The sequence below is a fragment of the Bubalus kerabau genome, chromosome 5, assembly GCF_029407905.1.
Source record: "Bubalus kerabau isolate K-KA32 ecotype Philippines breed swamp buffalo chromosome 5, PCC_UOA_SB_1v2, whole genome shotgun sequence".
NCBI lineage: Eukaryota > Metazoa > Chordata > Mammalia > Artiodactyla > Bovidae > Bubalus > Bubalus kerabau.
Window position 1 is genome coordinate 15,656,331 of NC_073628.1, and position 24,253 is coordinate 15,680,583.

Consider the following 24,253-nt stretch of genomic DNA (forward strand, 5'->3'; position numbering starts at 1 on the left):
AGTGATACTGTCTTATATATTTGAAAGACGCTAGGAGAGTAGATCTTAAATATTTTTACCACAAAAAAAGAGGTGATGGAGGTATTAATTAGTAATTATTTTGTCATATACAAATGCATCAAATCATCACATTGTACACCTTAAACTTACAGAATATTGTGTGTCAACTAGTTTCCAATAAAGCTTGAAAAATAAAATATGCAAGAAATTACATTGCATATGTTTCTACAAATTACTCTTCATTCAATTTTTAAAATTATTATTTTTTAATTGGAGGGTAGTTGCTTTACAATGTTGTGTTGGTTTCTGCCATACAACAATGTAAATCAGCCGAAACTACACACATATATAGAATTCGCTCCTGCTTGAGCCTCCCTCCCACCTCTCTAGGTTGTCACAGAGTGTCAGGCTGGGCTCCCTGAGCTTTACAGCAACATCCCCCTACTGTTGCTACCGCTGCTGCTAAGTCGCTTCAGTCATGTCCGACTCTGTGCGACCCCATAAATGGCAGCCCACCAGGCCCCACCGTTCCTGGGATTCTCCAGGCAAGAACACTGGAGTGGGTTGCCATTTCCTCCTCCAATGCATGAAAGTGAAAAGTGAAAGTGAAGTCACTCAGTCGTGTCCGACTCTTAGCGACCCCATGGACTGCAGCCTACCAGGCTCCTCCATCCATGGGATTTTCCAGGCAAAAGTACTGAAGTGGGTTTCCATTGCCTTCTCCAAACATCCCCCTAGTTATCTGTTTTACCCATGGTAATGTATATGTTTCCAGAATCCTTTCTAAAATCATCCCATGCTCTCCCTGTGTCCACAAGTCAGTTCTCTATGTCTGGGTCTCTATTCCTGCCTTGCAAACAGGTTCATTCTTTTCATTCAATTCTATGTTTCTGAGAGAAGTTGAAGTGTACCTACAGATCTTAATTAGACAAATAATTTTTTTTATGGTGGTCCTTTAAACCATCAGCACGAAAATTAAAAGGAAGATTTTTGTGGAATTATATGGTATGTATTTTCACATTACCTTATTTGAGCTTCACAACCTCACAGGAAACAAATATTATTAATCCCATTTAATAGATAAACATAATTCAAGTCGTTCAGGAACTTGCCCGGGGCTACAGGCAGAACCTGAACTCAGACCCTGACCACTGCAGGCAGAAATTTTTGTTCCTCAACCTTTTGCCTCCTGTAGTGCCCTGGATTCTCATTTGATCCTTAGAGCCACCAGTGAGAAAAAAGGAAAGGGGGAGAAGAGGAAGAACGAGGTTTATAAAGATTAGGAGGAGAAGCCATTTAGCTGTCATTCTATCACATTTTCATCATCCTGGTTGGCAACGCTAGGGATGAGGTGGGGCTGAAGGCAACGCCTCACTTTCCCTAGAGCTGCTTTTCCTAAACTGTAGGAGGAACCAGAGATAATTTTAGATGTCACAGTCAAGGCAGCAGTTGAACGGCAGAGTGTGAAAGTGAGATCTTTTTAAGTTGGTTTAATCGGTATCTACCCAGTTTATTGAACAACCTGAATCAAGTTGGGTATAAGCCCAAAAGAGGAAGCTCGTGACTCAGTGGAAAAGAATCTACCTGCTAGTCCTGGGACACCAGTTCAATCCCTGGGTCAGGAAGACTCCCCTGGAAAAGAAAATGGCAACCCACTCCAGTATTCTTGCCTGGGAAACCCCATGGACAGAGAAGCCTGGTGGGCTACAGGCCATTATGTCACAGAGTCAGACATGACTTAGCGACTCAACAGCAACATAAACCTGAAATGTTTTATTTTTTTCCCTTCTGCCATGCTCAGTGGAATCTTTTTCTCCCATAATTTTGGGAAAGAAGGAAGACAGAACACACATCTCCGCTCTAAATGAAGTCTGATTCTCTTAGGCTTAGTTGCCTCTCTGGCTAACACATCTTGACTACTGAGGTCCCCTTGTTCTGGATGTCTTAATAAATTCTGATTCTCTCATTAGCTTGAGTAGTTCCCTGACACTGGAGGGTAATTCTGGTTTGACGGCCCCAACTGTCTTTTAGTTGTCATTCCATGTACTTTCCACACTGTGGGGGTGGGGTGGGGGGAGCACCCACCGTCTCCAAGGCCTGTGTCTCTGTTGAGGTCACAGCTCCAGGCTGAGGCGGCTTCCAACCTCCAGTGGATGGGTGCCATCTCCTCCCTTACGATTCTGTGGTCCCCACGAGTGACTTTCTTGGGCCATGTCCTGCCTCAAAGGAGGCAGAATTCCTGCCCAAGTCAGGAGTCAGCATGGCGGTCCCCACCCCTCCCCAGCCCCTCTTTCCGGGCTGCTTTTCTGGATTCTCAGCCACCTTCCACCTCTGATAACCTAAGAAGGTATCTGGCTTCCATTGTCTTCAAGTCTATTGATGGTGGAGGCACAAAAAACCTGCTTTGTTCTCAGTCTGGGATACCTGTCTCGGGTTCTGATTGCATCAGAGACAAATTCCCCTTTGGTGCTGGTGTAAACCACCCCGATAGTATTGTCAGTCTATTCTCTCAAGCAGAGAGAGCCCGAGGCTTCCTTAGGTAACAGCTGCTGCTGCTGCTGCTAAGTCGCTTCAGTCGTGTCCAACTCTGTGCAACCCCATAGACAGCAGCCAACCAGGCTCCCCCGTCCCTGGGATTCTCCAGGCAAGAACACTGGAGTGGGTTGCCATTTCCTTCTCCAATGCATGAAAGTGAAAAGTGAAAGTGAAGTCGCTCAGTCTTGTCCGACTCCTAGCGACCCCATGGACTGCAGCCTACCAGCCCCTCTGTCCATGGGATTTTCCAGGCAAGAGTACTGGAGTGGGTTGTCATTGCCTTCTCCATAGGTAATAGCACTTGTCTGCAAACCAAGATTGTTTGGCTTTCCCTGTGCTTATTTTCACAGTACATTTTATTTGTGACAAATGATACTGATTTTGCATTTACCTTAGTGATATTTTTTAAGTAAATTTATCTAAGTTTTATTTAAATAATTTTGTTTAAAAAACAATATTTGGTTGATAACCGGTGTTGATGGTAAGTGAGTAAGGAAAAGATAGTAAAAGTGGTGTTTGAAAGACTCAAACTAAGAAGTAGGCCTTAGAAATAAATGAGTTGAATTGAGTTACAGCGTGTAATGTGTTAAAAGCAGCTGACCAGTAAATGTTTATTATTAATATTATTATGTATTTATTATTAATTAATATGTATTATTTGTTATACTAAATAAATATAATATGTATTATTGATACTTATTTTCTATTTTTATTATTTAGTGATTTGTTATAGTATTGAGTATCTATACATGTCTGGTGGGTTTCTAAAAACAACTTTATTGAGGTCTGATTCAAATTTCATAAAACTCCACCATATTAAGTGTATGTTCAGTGGCTTTTAGTAAATTTTACAGAGTTCTGCATCCCCACCACCACAGTTCAATTTCAGAGCGTTTCCATCACCCCAGACAAATCCCTCCTGCCCACTTTCAGTCTCTTCCCTTCCCCCCTCCCTAGCCTCAGGCAACTCTAACCTACTTTAAGTTTCTATAGATTTGTCTTTTCTGGATTTGCCTTTCCTCGTGTAAATGGGCTCAGGCAATATGTGATTTTTTTTCATGTGGCTTCTTTCACTTAGCATAATGTTTTTGTGGTTCGCTCATGAATAAAGCGGCTATGAACATTCACACATCAGTCTTTGTGGTGACATATGTTTTCATTTCTCTTGGACTGATGCCTAGGAATAGAATTGCTGGGTTGTATGGCAAACTGATGTTTAACTTTTTAAGAAACTGCCAAACTGTTTTCTGAAGAGGCGGCACCATTTTACATTCCTCCCAGCAAAGTACGAGGGTGCCGGGTGTTGTTAATATACTATTTTGCAGAGATGCTCTGTATGTGCTCAGTTGCTTAGTCATGTCCGACTGTTTGTGACCCCCTGGACTGTAGCCTGCCAGACTCCTCTGTCCATGGGATTCTCCAGGCAAGAATACTGGACTGGAATGCCATTTCCGATTCCAGTGGATCTTCCTGACCGGGGATGGAACATACATCTTTTGCATCTCCTGCTTTGGCAGGCAGGTTCTTCACCACTGAGCCACCTGGAAAGCCCCCATACCACACTTGATCTTAGCCAAAAGCTTTGCAGAGATATATGAGGTCATTTCATGACCACTATTTTAAAGGTGGAAAATCTGAGTCTGAAAGAGCTTAACTGACTTGCAGGAAGTCACCCAGCCTTGACAAAGCCAGTATTCAGCCATATCTGATCCCACATTCCCATCGTTCTTCCCTGTGTGACTAGGCTCTGTGCTGGGTGTCTGCTTTCTCCAGAGAGGTGGGGGAAGTGCGGCGGTAGCTTTGTTCTCAGCTCCCTCTGTGGAACCACTGGAGACATCAGGTGAGTAATGGGACCTGGGGCCAGGGAAGGTGTCTCCTTTTCCCACCTGGTCCTGGGCACCAAGCCCCGGAAATGATTTACATGACTCACTTACTTCTTTCAACTTACAATGAAACTTCGGTCCTGCTTAACGGATGACATAGCAAATGAGCCAGCTGGGTCTCCCATCCCCGTGAACTTTGGCGGTCTTGTAATCACTTGGCTGGCCACAGAACTGGGAGAGGAGATTTTGTGCTTTCCTATCGCCTCTGAGTCAGCAAGTAGTTAATTATTGAAATCACATCCGATAACAAGTCCAGGCAACTGCTGACTGCATTGTTCCCGTTGTCTTGTTTTGTATGGCCGGTCAAAACACAAACAGCAGGCTGTAGAAACTGACTCCATAAGGACAAGGGAGACAACCAAGTTCAACTGAACACATCAAGGAAGAATTACTGCTTTTTATAACCTCCACCTTCAGCAGGATTTTAATACGAATCCCTCCTCTCTTATTCACAGCTTTCTACATCACTGGCTCCAAGGGCCTTATGTTAGGGTAAATGAGCATGGAGTTTGGCATTTTTCTTCAATCATCCTTCCTGGCAGGAGCCATGTTTTGCTCAGCTTCTCTTCCCTGCGGTGCTTAGCAGGATGTCTTGTAACATAAGACCTTCACCTTATCTCACCTGGACTACTGAGTCCGTCTCACAATGGTCACCCTCCATCTGTATCTCCTCTCTGCAGCCAATTTTTCACACTGATTCCCAAATTATCTTTCTAAAACACATCTTTTTATTCAAAGAGAAATGATGAGTGCTTTTTTTTTTAATTTGATTAGATTCATGGTATTGCAAATATGGCAAATGTAGCACCATGCATGTCTGTGCATTTAAAGATGTCCACTGATTTATGGTACAGCCAAAAGAAAGAAAAAAATATATTTTAAGGCTGTTAATGACAATGGGGGAAAAATCCATATTCTTTCAGGTTATCAAAGATAATTTGTATCCTGGCTGTGGAACCTGCAGGTAGATTTCTCACTATTCCCTTTTCTTCTCTGCTTTACCTGAAATTATCTCTTGGTCATTCTCTTTATATCTCCTAGCACATGTGGCAGGTCTGGACATAAAGCAGTGATTAATAAATACTTCAAGGTAGATGATAGTTGTTCTGACCTGTGAAGAGCTCTATTAATTCCATGAGGCTTTAAAGGAGACTTCTACTAATTCCTAGAACTTTCTTCATAACAGAGGAGGTATAAGAATGGTAAGCAAATGTCACTGTTTCTTAGTGAAACCACTGATTCCTTCAACCTCTGTCTTAAATTATTTTTAATTGAAGTTTAGCTGATTTACCATATCGTGCTAGTTTCAGGTTCACAGCAAAGTGATTCAGTTATTTATATACATACATTTTCTAATTCCTTTCCATTACAGGTTATTACAAGATATTGGATATAGTTCCCTGTGCTATACAATAATTTTTAAAGTCACTCAGTCTTGTCTGATTCTTTGCAACCCCATTGGACTATACAGTCCATGGAATTCTCCAGGCCAGAATGCTGGAGCGGGTAGCCTTTCCCTTCTTCCAGGGCATCTTCCTAACCCAGGGATCAAACCCAGGTCTCCCGCATTACAGGCAGATTCTTTACCAGGTACGCCACCAGGGAAGCCCAAGAATACAAGAGTGGATAGCCTATTCCTTCTCCAGTGGATCTTCTCAACTCAGGAATCAAACTGGGGTCTACTTCATTGCAGGAAGATTCTTTACCAGCTGAGCTACCTTGTTATCTACTTTATATATAGTGTGTGTGCATGCTAAGTCATGTCAGTGATGTCCAATTCTTTATGACCCCATGGGCTGTAGCCCACCAGGCTTCTCTGTCCATGGGATTCTCCAGGTATGAAAATTGGAGTGGGTTGCCTGCCCTCCTCCAGGGTGTCTTCCCGCCCCAGGGGTTGAACCCGGGTCTCCTGCATTACAAGCACATTCTTTACCATCTGAGCCACCAGGGAAGCCTTTATGTATATAAGTAGTATCTGTTAATCCTATACTCCTAATTTACCCCTCCCCACTCCTTCCCCCTTTGGCAGCCTTAAGTTCGTCTTTTATGTTTGTGAGTCTGTTTCTGTTTTGTGTTATTTTTTAGATTCCACACAGAAGTGAAATCCTGTATTTGTCTTTCTCTGTGTCTTAAATTGTTTTTGAAGCCAAATCTTTATTTTAAAATTACAGAAGTGCTCACCCTTCCAAGTGAAAGAAATTTGTGAAGAAATAGCAAGGCTGCTTAGTTTGCTAACATTACACAGTTTAGTGAAATGTAATCTGAAGGGATATAATGGTCATAGGAAGGCTTCCCCAGTGGTGAAATGGAAAACAACCTGCCTGCAATGCAGGAGACGCAGGAGACAGGGGTTTGATCCTGAGTTGGGCAGATTCCCTGGAGAAGGAAATGGCAACCAGCTCCAGTATTCTAGTCTGGAGAATCCCATGGAGAGGAACCTGGGGGGCTGCAGCCCACAGGATTGCAAAGGGTGGGACACAACTGAGCAACGGAGCACACACAATGGTTATTTAAATGTGAACTGCTAAATATTTTCCCAGGAAAACAAAAATAAATGAAGGAAAGAAAACATAAATGAAAGGTTTCCAAAAGATTAAAAATTGCTCATACTTTACAAACTACACTGGGTTTAGCATTCAACAGTTCCTTCAGTGCTGTTCTAGGAAATGGATGAGCTATGACCACTAAGAGAATCTTAAAGTTTCGCTCAGTAATGTTCGACTCTTTGAGACCACATGGACTATAGCCTTCCAGGCTCCTCTGTCCCTGAAATTCTCCAGGCCAGAATACTGGAGTGGGTAGCCATTCCTTTCTCCAGGGGATCTTCCCAACACTGGGACAGAACCCAGGTCTTCTGCATTGCAGGCAGATTCTTTACTGTCTGAGCCACCAGGGAAGATTAGCACATTTGTAAATTGAATGATTATATTAATCATTTAACCACCAGAATGTCTTATCTATTGTGTGTATGACCACCCACATTAAAGTTGGACATGACTGAGCAACTTTCACTTTCACCCACATTAGCAAAGTGACATTCTAATAGAATCAAGTTATTAAAACTTTTAATTGTATCAGTTCAGTTCAGTCGCTCAGTCGTTCTTGGCAACCCCATGAACTGCAGCACACCAGGCTTCCCTGCCCATCACCAACTCCCGGAGCTTGCTCAAACTCATGTACATTGAGTCGGTGATGCCATCCAACTATCTCATCCTCTGTCAAGCCCTCTCCTCCTGCCTTCAGTCTTGCCCAGCATAAGGGTCTTTTCCAATGAGTCAGTTCTTTGCATCAGGTGGCCAAAGTATTGGAACTTCAGCTTCAGCATCAGTCCTTCCAATGAACAGGCAGGACTGATTTCCTTTAGGATTGACTGGTTTGATCTCCTTGCAGTCCAAGGGACTCTCAAGAGTCTTCTCCAACACCACAGTTCAAAAGCATCAGTTCTTCAGCACTCACGTTTCTTTATAGCCCAACTCTCACATCCATACGTGACTACTGTGAAAAACCATAACCCTGACAAGATGGACCTTTGTTGGCAGAGTAATGTCTCTGCTTTTTAATATGCTGTCTAGGTTTACTGGTCATAGCTTTACTTCCAAGGAGCAAGTGTCTTTTAATTTCAAGGCTGCAGTCACCAGCTGCAGTAATTTTGGAACCCAAGAAAATAAAGTCTGTCACTGTTTCCATTGTTTCCCCATCTATTTGCTATGAGGTGATGGGACCAGATGCTATGATCTTAGTTTTTGAATGTTGAGCTTTAAGCCAACTTTTCCACTCTCCTCTTTCACTTTCATCAAGAGGTTCTTTAGTTCCTCTTCACTTTCTGCCATAAGGGTAGTATCATCTGCATATCTGAGGTTATTGATATTTCTCCCGACAATCTTGATTCTTGAAGCTTGTGCTTCATCCAGCCCAGCGTTTCGCATGATGTACTCTGCATGTAAGTTAAATAAGCAGGGTGACAATATACAGCCTTGACATACTCCTTTTCCTATTTGGAGCCAGTCCATTGTTCCATGTCTGGTTAACTGTTGCTTCTTGACCTGCATACAGGTTTCTCAGGAGGCAGGTCAGGTGGTCTGGTATTCCCATCTCTTGAACAATTTTCCACAGCTTGTGGTGATCCACACAGTCAAAGGGGTTGGCATAGTCAATAAAGCAAAAGTAGATCTTTTTCTGGAACTCTTTTGTTTTTTTCAATGATCCAATGGATGTTGGCAATTATATCTCTGGTGTATCTGTGTTTTCTAAATCCATCTTGAACATCTGAAAGTTCATGGTTCACATACTGTTGAAGCCTGGCTTGGAGAATTTTGAGCATTACTTTGCTAACGTGTGAGATAGGTGCAATTGTGTGGTAGTTTGAACATTCTTTGGCATTGCCTTTCTTTGGGATTGGGATGAAAACTGACCTTTTCCAGTCCTGTGGCCACTGCTGAGTTTTCCAAATTTGCTGGCATATTGAGTGCAGCACTTTCACAGCATCCTCTTTTAGGATTTGAAATAGCTCAGCTGGAATTTCATCACCTCTACTAGCTTTGTCTGTGGTGATATTTCCTAAGGCCAGGATGTCTGGCTCTAGGTGAGTGATCACATCATCGTTTATCGTATACTAATAGGCATTATTTAAAAACTAAATCATGGACACAACAAACGTAGGAAAAATGTATAGCAAATTTGAGAACAGATTAATATATTGTTATATAAAAAGCTATTAAGTTGAGAGAAAATCCTCTCCAACAGCTTTGATGGGCAAAAGCCATGAAAGACATATTACAGAGGACGTGATATGATAACAGAAAAATTTCAACTTTTCCAGAAATCAATATTCTATCTTTTGCTGAGCAAACTAGTTGAAATTAAAGAAAATATTTGCAATATCCATGGCTAACAAGTATGTGATAAAGCAAGGTACTATATTTCCGGTGAGAATATAAAGTTGTCATAATCCTTTTGGAAAGCATTATTTTGGAAAGCATATGTTGGATATCCTTATGGAAACCATCCTTGACAATATGTGTCAAGGATCTAAAAAATCTTCATGCTTTTTGATAATTTCACTTTGAGGATCTACACTTAGGGAATAATCCTACATGAAAAAAATATAATATGCCAAGTGATATTTGTCAAAATATTGTCTGTATAGTTGCAAACCACCTAAATATTCAACACAAGAGAAATTATAGTATATTTATTTGATGAAATATAATATAGCAAATATGACTTGATGATGCCCATAAACACAGCATGGAGGAGAAAATATAAGCATGTTGCAGAGTACAAACTGTATGATATTAATTATGTAGAGTGTGAAACATGCAAATGTTACTACATATTACTTGAGGATACATACATATGTGGTAAAAGTATAGAGAACTGTAAGAACTGAATAGTCACAGAATTTAAGAAAGTAGTTATGCTACAGAGAGAATGATCCCACAGAGGTATGAATTGTATTGTAAAGATTTATTTATTTTATTTTTTACCTTTTAAATAGCTTTATTAGAATATAATTCATATATCATAGAATTCCACTTTTAATTTTTATTTTTTTAATTTATTTATGGCTGCAATGTGAGGCTTGCAGTATCTTAGTTCCCTGACCAGGGATTGCCCCAGTGGCCCCTGCAGTGGAAGCCCAGAGTCCTAACCACTGGACCACCAGGGAAGTCCCTCCACTTTTAATTTTCCTTTCTTTAAACACTTTGTGTGTATTTACATTTGAGAAAAGTCCTGGGGAGTGTATATGTGGCACTGTGTGGCGAGGGAGCTTCCTTTTTCCAGGGCTGCAGATAGAAGCCATTCTAAAAATAAAATACTTTTGTACATTATTCCAATAGCTTGCACTTATCAAGTTTAATCAAGTACAAATGAATAATAAAAAGCAGTGAAGATATTTTACACGGAGACAAATTGGTTTTTAAGCAATAAAGGTTATATTAACATGGTTAATAATTAAAATGCTATGTAACATTTGTAAACACGTATAAACATTTACTGACTGCTTATTGTGTGTCAATTTCCCTGGTGGCTCAGACAGTAAAGAATCTGCCTGCAATGCAGGAGACCTGGGTTTGATTCCTGGGTTGGGAAGATCCCCTGGAGAAGAAAATGGCAACCACTCCAGTATTCTTGCCTGAAAACCCCATGGGCAGAGAAACTTGGCAGTCTACAGTCCATGGGGTCACAAAGACAGACACGACTGAGCAACTTAGCGCTGGTGCATTCATATACTGTCCTAAGCGATTTAGTACTGTGCTACCTCATTTGATTTTTACAAGAACCACATCAGACAGGTACCATTATTATTTCCATTTTCTGGATGAGGAAATTGAGGCAATGGTCCAAATTTGCATAGCTAATAAGTGACGGAACTATGATTGGAAGTGATTTAGGCCAGCTTAAAATTGTGCTGTCAACCATTATGCTAAGCTGCTTTTCCCTAAAGTAGTACAGGGAATTAAACTGTGGCTTTAAAATATGAAATTGCATTTTTTTCTGAGTCAGTTATATACCCTGTACATGGAAGTTAGTGTGAAAATTAAATGCAGATTGACCTTTCAATTTTCAGACCATCTCTCACTATCTTGAAGCTTAACCTGCTTTTTACTTATATTTTACAACTGCCCCCACCCCCCAGTTTTGATGACTCAGCTTATCTGTGTTGTGCTTCTTTTCATTACTTCTAGATCTAATAAGGGTTTCCCTGCTGGCTAAGCTGCTAAAGAATCTGCCTGCAATGCGGGAGACTTGGGTTCAATCCCTGGGTTGGGAAGATCCCCTGGAGAAGGGAACGGGAGAATACCCCCTCCAGTATTCTGGCCTAAAGAATTCCATGGACTATTCCATAGGGTTGCAAAGAGCAACTTTCAGTATGAAACACTGCCATTGTTTTGGGGAAGTATGTTTTAATCTGGGGCCATTTCATTAGACTGAAAAAGCAATTTCACAAGGAACAGAGTTTTTATATAACAGCTGCAAGCACTTCCCTGTTTCGAAGCTCAGCCTTGTTTTTTCTCTAGAGGAAGAGAGAAATGACTTCGCTGTTCATTTTCGCTTCTTCTAGATTTATGAATGTATATTTTAATAACTCTTGACCATATTGTTAGGCATGAAATAAATTGAAACATAGGTTTTATAACAGGAAGATTTATTTTTTATTATTTAGGCTTTCAAAGTATTTAGTGTTTTTGAACAGCTAAATAGTATTCAGAAGTCAGTATGAAAGATGCAGAAGGGCATTCAGTGAAAACTGAGTCCCCTTGCTTTTTTATTCTGCCCTTGACAGAAGTGACTGCTGTTATCATGTTCTTACTGTGCTGTGGGAGGGGTTTTATCTTCATAAAAGCACCTTGTCCTTTTCAGCTTCTTAGACTACTTTTATTTATTTATTTAATTTTTATTGATACATAGTTGATTTGCATAGACTTATTTTTTTTATTTACAAATATCTATTGGGCAATGATGACATCTTAGGTCCTATGATTTTTTTTCATTAATTTTAATTGGACTGTTGTTGCTTTACAATTACAATGTTGTTAGTTTCTACTGTACATCAAAATGAATCAGCCATACATATACATATATCCCCTACACAGACTTACTTTTAAATGACTACCCCTACTTGTTTTGTTCCAGCATTTTAACGGTAATAGTCCACTGCTTTATGTTGTCCTTTCATCTCAATAACAGGCCATCAGATATTGTATTGTCGTTCTATGGTTTATTTCTTAAGCTCTGTGAGGATACATGCATTTCATTCTATTTATTCCTTATGTCTTTTTGTGTGAAATATTTCATGATAAATTTAAAATGTTATGTAGCTATCAAAAAGTTACATATAAAGCAAATATGATAACATGGAAAACATTTGTGCTATAACATTAAACTAAAATTCAGAATGATTACAACTATGTAAAAGGCACCAAAAAAAACTGACAGAGGAAGACCTCTCCAAATTGATGCATTTCCCTTTGAATGGTGGTATTATTACTTCCTTATTTTTAAAAAGTATTTCATTTGCTTTCCTTTATGATTGGCATTATACTATAACTTAAAAATAGTAAACCTATTTTTAAAAACAAACATAATATATTTATTAGGTATTAAGCCATTTCCAACCAGTCCATCCTAAAGGAGACCAGTCCTGGGTGTTCATTGGAAGGACTGATGCTGAGGCTGAAACTCCAATACTTTGGCCACCACATGAGAAGAGTTGACTCATTGGAAAAGACCCTGATGCTGGGAGGGATTGGGGGCAGGAGGAGAAGGGGACGACAGAGGATGAGATGGCTGGATGGCGTCACCGACTCAATGGACATGAGTTTGGGTGAACTCTGGGAGTTGGTGATGGACAGGGAGGCCTGGCGTGCTGTGATTCATGGGGTCGCAGAGAGTCAGACATGACTGAACACCTGAAATGAACTGAACTTTTGTTTTATGTTTTTGTTTTTTAGCTATGAGGCATGTGGGACCTCAGCTCCCTGACCATGAAACTGGAACCTCCTGCATTGGAAGGCAGAGTACTAACTACCAGACCACTAGGGAAATCCCATCACATTTGATTTGTAAGTTAATGTTTTGCTTACCTTGGAATTCAGCATCCTGCGTGAGCTGTAGGAGAATGGGAAGGACAAATATGGATTTCACTGGTACCCAATCTGGTTGACAGAGCAGCGTGAAAGCTGAGTGAACAAGGGTTGCTGCTACAGATTCCTGAAGTTTATAAGATGATTGAAGTTTGCTTCCAGTGAGACTTGAGGTAGCAGCAAATTTCCTTAGACCCAAAATATGAAATGTGAAAAAGTCGAGACTAATATTGAAATTGAGTGTGAACTCAATTTTAGATATTAAGATTTAGATTTAGATTAGATTAGATTAGATTAGATATTTAGATTAGATTAAGATTTAGATATTAAGATTTAGATATTAAGATTTAGATGTTAAGTGTGAACTCAAGTTTAGATATTAGAATATGTTCGTAATTCCCAGTGACTCTTAGACTTCTAGAATGGTCTAGGTCTTTGAGAGCATCTGCTTTAACTACCTCATGTGATAACTGAGCAAATGAAATGCCAGCCAAGTAAGCAAAAGAATCAAGTATTTCCACTTCTTTAATTGTATTGGTTCCTGTGTCAAACCCAAAACAGTGTCCTAAAATTTTCACAGGAAAATAGACTAAAAATTCTTTGACCTGCTCTTTGCTAGTCATAGAAAACCCTTGACAATATGGCTCCAAATTCTCTAACTTATCCCGCACGGATCCTCCAGAAATATGTGGAATTTCTGCTACACTCTGCTTCCCAACCTCCCTACCTGTGTTGACACCTCTGTTTCCCTCACCAATAAGGCCCTGGTCCTTCTCTCTGCCTACTTAAGACAATTCATCTTTCAAGCCACAACTAAAACACTTGGTGAGTTGGTTACTGTCCAGATGCAACATAGTGAGTGGCTTGATTTGCTTGATGGATGTGGAAATAAAGTAGAATGCAAAATAACGTATGTTACAGGGTTAGGGGTGGGAAGAATGATGGAGCCATAGGGAATAATAATAATAATATAATGGCAATGATAACTACTAACATTTATTGCATGCTTACTATGTGCTACGGCCTGTGTTAACCATTTTTATATTCACTGTCATACTAATTCCAACTCATTGTAAAAGACCCTGATGCTGGGAAAGACTGAGGGCGGAAGGAGAAGGGGATGACAGAAGATGAGATGGTTGGAGGGCATCATTGACTCAATGGACATGAGTTTGAGAAAACTTCAGGAGATAATGAAGGACAGGGAAGCCTGCTGTGCTGCAGACTACGGGGTCACAAAGAATCGGACATGAATGAGCAACTGAAAACATCACACAATAATATTCTCAAAGACAGTGAAATAGTCTATCAGGTTTGTGTTACATGTAATAGAGAACCCTGCTGCTGCTGCTAAGTCGCTTCATTCATGTCCGACTCTGTGTGACCCCATAGATGGCAGCTCACCAGGCTCCTCTGTCCCTAGGATTCTCCAGGCAAGAACACTGGAGTGGGTTGCCATTTCCTTCTCCAATGCATGAAAGTGAAAAGTGAAAGTGAAGTCGCTACAAGAGTTTAAAGAAGTCCAGTGTGTTTTTTTTTCTCTTCTTTCATTTAATAAGGACTCCTCCAGTCCAGTTTTTGTGTGATTCAATGACATCACCAAGAATCCTATCTTCTTTCTTCACTCTTCTCAGCATATGTCTTTCATTTTCACAGCCATAATAACACTGACAGTTCTCCAAACATTGTGTCTGCCTCCTGCAAAGAAAGGACATGAACATCTCTTTTCAAGCACGTCCATCAGCATCTTTTTGGTTAGAACTATGTCTCGTGGTCCCCTCTAGTTGCAAAGGAGGCTATGAGATCACTAAATAAAAATGTGTTAATAAAGAGGAAAGAATGAATATTTTGGAAGACAAACCAAAATATTATCCTCATTTTACAGTTGAGACAGGTGAGGCATAGGAATGCTTAGAAATACTGTTGGAAGTAGGTCTGTCAGCAGAGCCCAAGTTATTAAGCATTTACATTACATGGCACTATTATTTAATGGCTTTGGTCCTGCTCTCAGTTAAGATGGGGTGCAAATGATTGGAACACACTTTGCGCCACCTTTTCCTTCTTTGGCACCTTCTCTTTGTCTTTACTGTTGTCTTTCCCCCTCAGATCTCAGAGAGGAGGCTACAGTTTTTAGTTAGGACTGGAGGGAGGAAAGCCAGTGTAGTTCATCATCTTCTTTCCCACTTGAAATCCTCAATATTGTTTTTGAAAACAAGAGGATAATTTGACGAATCTGGTAAATGATTAAGTGTGAAGCTTGACATAGAGTCCAATACAATCTTGAGGTTTTGATCACAAGGTGTTTGGGTCATAGAAGATACATATGGATGAGAAAGGGGAATTGCTAAATTTCTTGTGTTAAGTTTCAGATGTTGGCAAAACTTCAAGATAAGACTTATGGACATGGGGAGAGGGGAGGGGAGGGTGAGATGTATGGGAAGAGTAACATGGAAACTTACATTACCATATGTAAAATAGATAGCCAATGGGAATTTGCTGTATGTCTCAGGGAACTCAAACAGTAGCTCTATATCAACCTAGAGGGGTAAGATGGGGAGGGAGATGGGAGGGAGTTTCAAAAGGGAGGGGATATATGTATGCCTATGGCTGATTCATGTTGAGGTTTGACAGAAAACAGCAAAATTCTGTAAAGCAATTATCCTTCAATAAAAAATAAATAAAAAAAAAAACTTCCAGATAGATACTGATCATCATGAGTGAGTCAGTCATAAGAAGCAGAAGATATTGTGAATATCTGACCATACTTTAATTTTAAAAATGCATTAAAAAAAGAAAGCAGAGGAGAAGAAAAGTAAGGTGAATGTATGAAAAAGCAATGATATTACCCCACTGAAATAATAAAATAAATTTGTTTTGCTTGTTTCTAAACTTGTTTGTAACAAGGCTTTATATGCCTGAGGATGAACAAAGAGGGTAATATTTCAATCTTGAAGATAATGAAACAATGACTTTTTTTTTTTAAGGAGCATCATTAATTTATATCTATTCTGCACTTGGGGAATAGACAGCATCTTATGAAACTCTGTGAACAATTCTATGGACTGGGGCAGGGAATGGAAGAAATAGAAAAATAAAGAATGCAATCAGAGAGCTCCCATGATGTATGATATTTATAAAATCAACTTCAGACCTCCCAACAGTGGGGGAGAGTGTTTCTTTTCATCTCCTGAATATATTCTTTATTCTGAGTGAGGCAAAAGTCAATGCTGGGAGTGTTTACTTTCCTGTCTTCAACAGACACTAGGATATACTGACAAACATAGTGTTAGAATCATCTTAACGGGTGAAATTTTCCAAGCTCTGCATAGGATCCTCTTTGGATGTGTCATATTTTTTTTGCTATTACTTAAAGTGTGCTCAAACTACCACACAATTGCACTCATCTCACACGCTAGTAAAGTAATACTCAAAATTCTCCAAGTCAGGCTTCAGCAATATGTGAACCGTGAACTTCCAGATGTTCAAGCTGGTTTTAGAAAAGGCAGAGGAACAAGAGACCAAATTGCCAACATCTGCTGGATCATCGAAAAAGCAAGAGAGTTCCAGAAAAACATCTATTTCTGCTTTATTGACTATGCCAAAGCCTTCGACTGTGTGGATCACAATAAACTGCAGAAAATTCTTCAAGAGATGGGAATACCAGACCACCTGACCTGCCTCTTGAGAAACCTATATGAAGGTCAGGAGGCAACAGTTAGAACTGGACATGGAACAACAGACTGGTTCCAAATAGGAAAAGGAGTATGTCAAGGCTGTATACTGTTACCCTGCTTATTTAACTTATATGCAGAGTACATTATGAGAAACGCTGGGCTGGAAGATACACAAGCTGGAATCAAGATTGCCAGGAAAAATATCAATCACCTCAGATATGCAGATGACACCACCCTTATGGCAGAAAGTGAAGAGGAACTCAAAAGCCTCTTGATGAAAGTGAAAGAGGAGAGTAAAAAAGTTGGCCTAAAGCTCAACATTCAGAAAACGAAGATCATGGCATCTGGTCCCATCACTACATGGGAAATAGATGGGGAAACAGTGGAAACAGTGTCAGACTTTATTTTTCTGGGCTCCAAAATCACTGAAGATGGTGACTGCAGCCATGAAATTAAAAGATGCTTACTCCTTGGAAGGAAAGTTATGACCAACCTAGTTAGCATATTCAAAAGCAGAGACATTACTTTGCCAACAAAGTCAGTGTAGTCAAGGCTCTGGTTTTTCCTGTGGTCTTGTATGGATGTGAGAGTTGGACTGTGAAGAGGGCTGAGCGCCGAAGAATTGATGCTTTTGAACTGTGGTGTTAGAGAAGACTCTTGAGAGTCCTTTGGACTACAAGGAGATCCAACCAGTCCATTCTAAAGGAGATCAGCCCTGGGATTTCTTTGGAAGGAATGATGCTAAAGCTGAATCTCCAGTACTTTGGCCACCTCATGCAAAGAGTTGACTCATTGGAAAAGACTCTGATGCTGGGAGGGATTGGGGGCAGGAGGAGAAGGGGACGACAGAGGATGAGATGGCTGGATGGCATCACTGACTCGATGGACGTGAGTCTGAGTGAACTCTGGGAGTTGGTGATGGACAGGACAGGGAGGCCTGGTATGCTGCGATTCGTGGGATCGCAAAGAGTTGGACATGACTGAGCAACTGAACTGAACTGAAAGTGTGGTCCATGGGCCAGCAGTAACACCATCACCTTAAATTTTGTTAGGAATGTAGACTCAGAGTCGACTTAGACCTTCTGAATTATAACCTGCATTTTAAACAGGATCCCCACATGATTTGTGAATTAAACTTTGGTAAGCACTGAGGGAGCCAATTAAGAAAGCACATGGAATGCAACAGAAAAGCTTCTTGGTTTTTAGTAATTGTTATAAGGCAGTGATTACTGGTTTTCATGGGATCTTGGACTGCAGCAAACTAGGAGATCTCCCTTCACGGCAAGTGTACCTGAGAACTAGAACACGGTACTTTGCCTCAAAGTTTTTAGAGGAATCCAGTCTCAAGGCTAAAAGCCAGGATCTTATTTTCCTTTTCTAATCTGGGGAAACACTTTCCAACCACTGACATCCAAGCGGGCTGATTAACTATGGCATGAACACAAGCTGAATGTGTGTGTGACTTTTGCGTGAACAAACAAAACTAAAAAGTACTTTTTCTAGAAACTTAGTCACCAGCCATGCTGTATTTGCAGGTATTGGTGATTAATGTTTCTTCCTGGTGAGGCAATAAAAAAATTTAAACATAAAAAGCATTTAATTTTTGTCTTGACTGAAATGAAATCTGATGCCAGACTAGAGTTTGAAAGCAGCCTTGAGAAGAAAGAATCCTGCTTAAATCCCAAGCCCTTGGTTGGTGATTTTAATAGGATAAGAGAGAGAAGTTAAGAGAATATTTATATTCCGTGACTACAGAAGTAGAGTTAAAAAAAAAAAAAACACTGGGAAGGAGCAGGAAAGGTCTTAAATTTAAATCTATACAGGACCTGTCTCTTGTCAATGTTTACTGAGAAGGAACAAAAAGCCTAAACAACTTAAAATCCACACTCATTTTTCCAGCCAATGGGACTGAGCTTCCTCTCAGTCTTTAAAATTAGGCATCCACGGCCCTGGTAACAGTAACGCTGTGTTTTATTTTTCTTTATCGTCATATGTGCTGGAAAAATTCCACCCCAATTTTTTTTTATCTGATTTGCATCAGCAATATCTATTTCTGAGGATTATTCATGGATTACCCATCAATATTCAGAACAACATTTCTATGGATCTTAATCTTTACTATATTTGGCTTAGTGTTTTGTTTTCTAAAAAAAATTTCCATTTCCTTTCTGCCACTCAGCATAAGACTAAGCCCAGTTTACTGTTTGGTTGGCCAACGTATTTGCAGTCTCACTTAGATCAAAAGGGGCCATCCACATGAAAGGCTCAGCAAGCTGAAGCTATACAGAGAGAAGGGCTTAACTCAAAATAGAAATTGTCCTGCGCTTTTTTTTTTTTTTTAATTAAGCTTTAAGCAACCCAAAAAGGGTGCTCTGAATGTTTCATTGTGGAAATTCTTAGAAAGTATTTTTCTGTAATGTTTTCTGGGAGTTTTTTGAAAACTGGTCATTCACAGCAAAGCTTACTTGAGTGAAGTTGGTGGCGGTGGTGATTTTGTTGTTTCTTTTTTCATTTTGCTCCCCATTCCTACTTTTCCCATCAAATTCTGCAGTTGTCGTTCTTGCTATCTGTGGTCTTGTCTTTCTGTCATTTTCTCCCATGATCATTCAGCGAGAGGGGAAGCCAAATTATAAACAGGAGGAGAAAGTTGGCTAACAGCCACAGTTTGTTTAAAACAGTCTACATGTAATACAGCTCTTGGCTTCTGCTTAGAAAGTGACCTTCTCTCATAAGCAACCAGTAAGGCAGCGACTCCAGTGGCTTCAGATCAGATCAGATCAGATCAGTCGCTCAGTTGTGTCCGACTCTTTGCGACCCCACGAATTGCAGCACGCCAGGCCTCCCTGCCAACACCAACTTCCGGAGTTCACTGAGACTCACATCCATCGAGTCAGTGATTCCATCCAGCCATCTCATCCTCTGTCGTCCCCTTCTCCTCCTGCCCCCAATCCCTCCCAGCATCAGAGTCTTTTCCAATGAGTCAACTCTTCGCATGAGGTGGCCAAAGTTCTGGAGTGTCAGCTTTAGCATCATTCCTTCCAAAGAAATCCCAGGGCTGATCTCCTTCAGAATGGACTTGTTGGATCTCCTTGCAGTCCAAGGGACTCTCAAGAGTCTTCTCCAACACCACAGTTCAAAAGCACCAGTTCTTCGGCGCTCAGCCTTCTTCACAGTCCAACTCTCACATCCATATATGACCACAGGAAAAACCATAGCCTTGACTAGATGGACCTTTGTTGGCAAAGTAATGTCTCTGCTTTTGAATATGCTAACTAGGTTGGTCATAACTTTCCTTCCAAGGAGTAAGCGTCTTTTAATTTCATGGCTGCAGTCATCACAAGTAAAGGCACACAGGGTCTTCCCTGATGGCTTAACAGGTAAACAATCTGCCTGCAATGCAGGAGACAGAGAAGATGCAGTTTCCATCCCTGGGTTGGGAAGATCCCCTGGAGAAGGAGATGACAACTCACCGCAGTATTCTTGCCTGGGAAATCCCATGGACAGAGGAGCCTGGTGGGCTACAGCCCATGGGGTCACAGAGAGTCGGACATGACTTAGCGAGTGAACAACAACATCAAAATCACACAGGGGGCTTGGGTGCTGCCAGCTACAGACGGCTTTGGAAGCAAACGACAGTGATTGGAGAACAGGGAGTTGTAGGCTGCCCCGCTGTATATCCTGCTGTCAGGGAGGAATGCGGAGAGGATAAAAAGTAACCATGGTAAGTGGGCAGACCACAGACAACATTGTAAAGCAGGTTGGGGTACCTGGAGCAGAAACCTTGCCGCTGGGATTCAGAAAGTCCTCTGAATGACTGAGCCATCGCTTGTCTTTTTTTTTTTTTTTCCTGTTTTTTGGCCACACTGTGCAGCATGCAGGATCTTAGTTCCCCAACTAGGGATTGAACCCCTGGGCCCTGCAGTGGAAGCATGGTGTCTTAACCACTGACTGCCAGGGAAGTCCCTCAGATGTGTCTCACTTCTTGAAGGACAGGGCCAAGTGTGTAGCAGGCTCTCCATATCTACATATTTTTCTATGATACTTCTTAATGATTTTTATTACTGTTAAGGAAAACTATCAATTTGCATTTAATTATTGTGAGCCCGCCTGCCAACGCAGGAGATGTGGGTTTGATCTCTGGGTTGGGAAGTTTCCCTGGAGAAAAGAAATTGCAACCCACTTCAATATTCTTGCCTGGGAAATTCCATGGATAAAGGAACCTGGCGGGATACAGTCTGTGCACTCACGAAGAGTCCAACATGACTGAGTGACTAAACAACAACGACAACATTGTGTGTGTGGTCACCATTTCAAACTCTTGTATAGACCCAATTGTGTATCAATGGATAGCTTCTGGATTTCTGCACATAACCCTGACCTTTTCCCTTCTTTCCAACAATTATCTTGTTTTTGTCTTCTATTTTATTGCACTGATTTGAGCTACAAGGACATTGCTAAATAATTGCAATTCATGTGACATAGTTGTTCTCTCCTTTTTAATAAAAATGTTTTGGTCAATTACCATAAGTTATATACTATAGCGGGTTGAATTTTATCCTCCATGGTAAAGAATACACCTGCAATGCAGGAGACGAGGGTTTGATCCCTGGGTCAGGAAGATCCCATGGAGAGGAAATGGCAGCCTACTCCAGTATTCTCGCCTGGGAAATTCCATGGATAAAGGAACCTGGTGGAATATAGTCCATGGGGTGGCAAAGAGTCAGACATGACTTAGCGACTAAACAACAACGAAAAGATATGTTAAAGTCCTAAGCTTTGTTACCTGTGAATATTGACCTTACTTGTTGCTGTGATCAGATGAAGATGAGCCCTAAATCCAGCAATGGTTGTCCTCTTAGGAGGAGATTTGGAGAAACACATGTACTCACAGGGGGAAGACCATCATGAGACAGCAGAGGCAGAGATTGGGGTGATGATCCTACAGGCCAAGGAATGTATGGATTGTCAGCGCCTAGCAGAAGCTGAGATGAACCAAGGAAGGATCCTTTCCCAGAGCCTTCAGAGTGAAACTGACCTTGCCAGTACCTTATCTTCAACCTTCTAGCCTCCAGGACTGTGAGAGAACAGGTGTCTATTGGATCAAGCCATTCAGTTCATGGTAATTTTCTGTTTTAAAACAGATATTTAAGAGTAGTTCTCTTTGATTATGATGTTTTAGAATATTAACAATGAGTACTCTTTTTATCTATTGAATACTTACTAAATATGTATTTTAGTTTGTAAGTGTCTTTATATATTTTTATGCACATAGATTATCTTATATAAATTCACAAATATGGAAATATGATGACATGATAGCCTGGATTTTATGTTTTTAAATTTTTTCAGCCTCTTCCTCAGTTTTTTTTTTTTTTAATTTTTGGCTACACCGAAGGCGATGGCACCCCACTCCAGTACTCTTGCCTGGAAAATCCCATGGATGGAGGAGCCTGTTAGGCTGCAATCCATGGGGTCGCTAAGAGTCGGACACGACTGAGCGACTTCACTTTCACTTTTCACTTTTATGCACTGGAGAAGGAAATGGCAACCCACTCCAGTGTTCTTGCCTGGAGAATCCCAGGGACGGGGGAGCCTGGTGGGCTGCCGTCTCTGGGATCGCACAGAGTCGGACACGACTGAAGTGACTTAGCATAGCCTAGCATGGCAGATGGGACTTTAGTTCCCTGACCAGGGATGGAACCCATGCTCCCTGAAGTGGAAGGTAGAGTCATAACCATTGAATTGCCGGGGAAGTACTGTGCTTTTAATATTGTAGTCTTTTTCTTGCTTGGCATCCTCCTCCTCTGCTCCACCTCCTACTCCCATCCCCCATCCACTGTACATTACCCTAACCCATATACACAGGTACATTACCCTAACCCATATACACAGCTTCAGTATTTTTTTCTCCATGCTCAACCATGTATATATAACTTCAACATATATTCACAAATGTACAGATATTTGCATACATATATGTACATAAATACATAAACACACAGGCATTTTTCTCATTATTTGTTTTTCAAAAATGAAATATTACCCATGTGATGTCAGACATGTGTGTCCTGGGTTATTCCGCCAAACACTGATTTAAGTGTTGTTGTGTATTTTGTAGATGAGATTACAACCCATGACCAGTGAGTGACTCAGTTATGCAGGCAGGTCTTATCTAACCAGCTGAAAGCTTGGAAGAGCAGAGCTGGAACCACCAGCTTTATCCCTTCCAGCTGCCCTCCTGGGCATCCCTGTGGATTTTGGACTAGACCAGCTAGTTCCTATAGGTGTGAAAGCGAATCCTGCAATAAATCCCTGAATATATGTCCCTACTGGTTCTGTTTCTCTACATGAGTCCTGACTGATACAACACACTCGTCTTACTTTGCATTCTAATTCAACAATATTTCTTGGAAATCACTCCAGGCCCACTGACAGAGCTATAGTTCATTCTATTTAATGCCTGAATGCTGTACTATGGCATAAATGTACCATTAAGGTCTGACTATTCCCAGCTTTTTTGCCAATATAGAAAATGCTATATTAAATGCCTTATACTGGTGAGTTTTTCCTTCTAGATGGAATCCCAGAAAGGGGAGTGCTGAGTTAAATGATTACGTGGGTATCTTCCGTAACATGTATACACATATATACATAACATTAATTGATGTTAATACCTTACTTTCCAAAACGAGTGGAACAACTCCAGTGCTGTTCCTTACGTGAAAACACTCTAACTATAGGTGCCACTGTTCTATTTTTTTCTGATGACTATAAAGTGATATAGAATAATCATTTTAATTTTCATTCCCTGATGTGTAAATTGAATATGTTTTGTGTAGTTTTGAGCATTTGGATTTGCCCATCTTCCTTGAAATTTTCTTAATGTACCTTGTCTATTTTACTTTTGGGCTGTTTGCCCTTTCTTACAAATTTATAAGATATTACTCTGTTCTCTGTATAGCAAAAATTTTAACATATTGTTTATTGACTTTGTTTATGGTATGTTAGCCAACATTTTTATTTACATGCAATTAAAATATGTTTATTGTCTCCTTTATATATACATACATACATACATATTTGGCTGTACTGGGTCTTAGCTTTGGCACACAAGAACTTCAACCTTCCTTGCAGCATGTGGGATCTTTAGCTGACATGTGAACTCTCAGTTGGGATGTGGGATCTAGTTCCCCGACCAGGGGCTGCTTGGAGTCTCAGCCATGGGCCACCAGGGAAGTCCCTCCATTACAGATTTTATCCCCCATTACAGCTCGGAGAAGGCAGTGGCACCCCACTCCAGTACTCTTGCCTGGAAAACCCCATGGGCGGAGGAACCTGGTAGGCTGCAGTCCATGGGGTCGCAAAGAGTCAGATATGACTGAGCAGCTGTTTCAAATCTTGGTGAAGAAGGTTGCCGATGTCCCTAGAAGAGATGGCGTTTGTAGGCTGTCTTAGAAGACATGTATCGCTTTATTGTTATATTTAAGTCTTTTAGTATTTTTGTGTATATTGTTTAGCTGAAAAACCCAAGCAGCTTTGGTAAATCTTAATCAAATGGAGATTGAATTCTCCT

General features: G+C 40.7%; 1 long non-coding RNA gene across 1 annotated transcript; it reads left to right on the plus strand.

Moving 5' to 3' along the window:
* Positions 1 to 4,251: 4,251 nt before the first annotated feature.
* On the plus strand, positions 4,252 to 22,431 carry LOC129652497 (uncharacterized). The gene is made up of 3 exons (XR_008714564.1): positions 4,252 to 4,375; positions 12,875 to 12,985; positions 21,540 to 22,431. It is a non-coding gene; the product is annotated as an uncharacterized LOC129652497 (long non-coding RNA).
* The last annotated feature ends 1,822 nt before the right edge of the window (positions 22,432 to 24,253 follow it).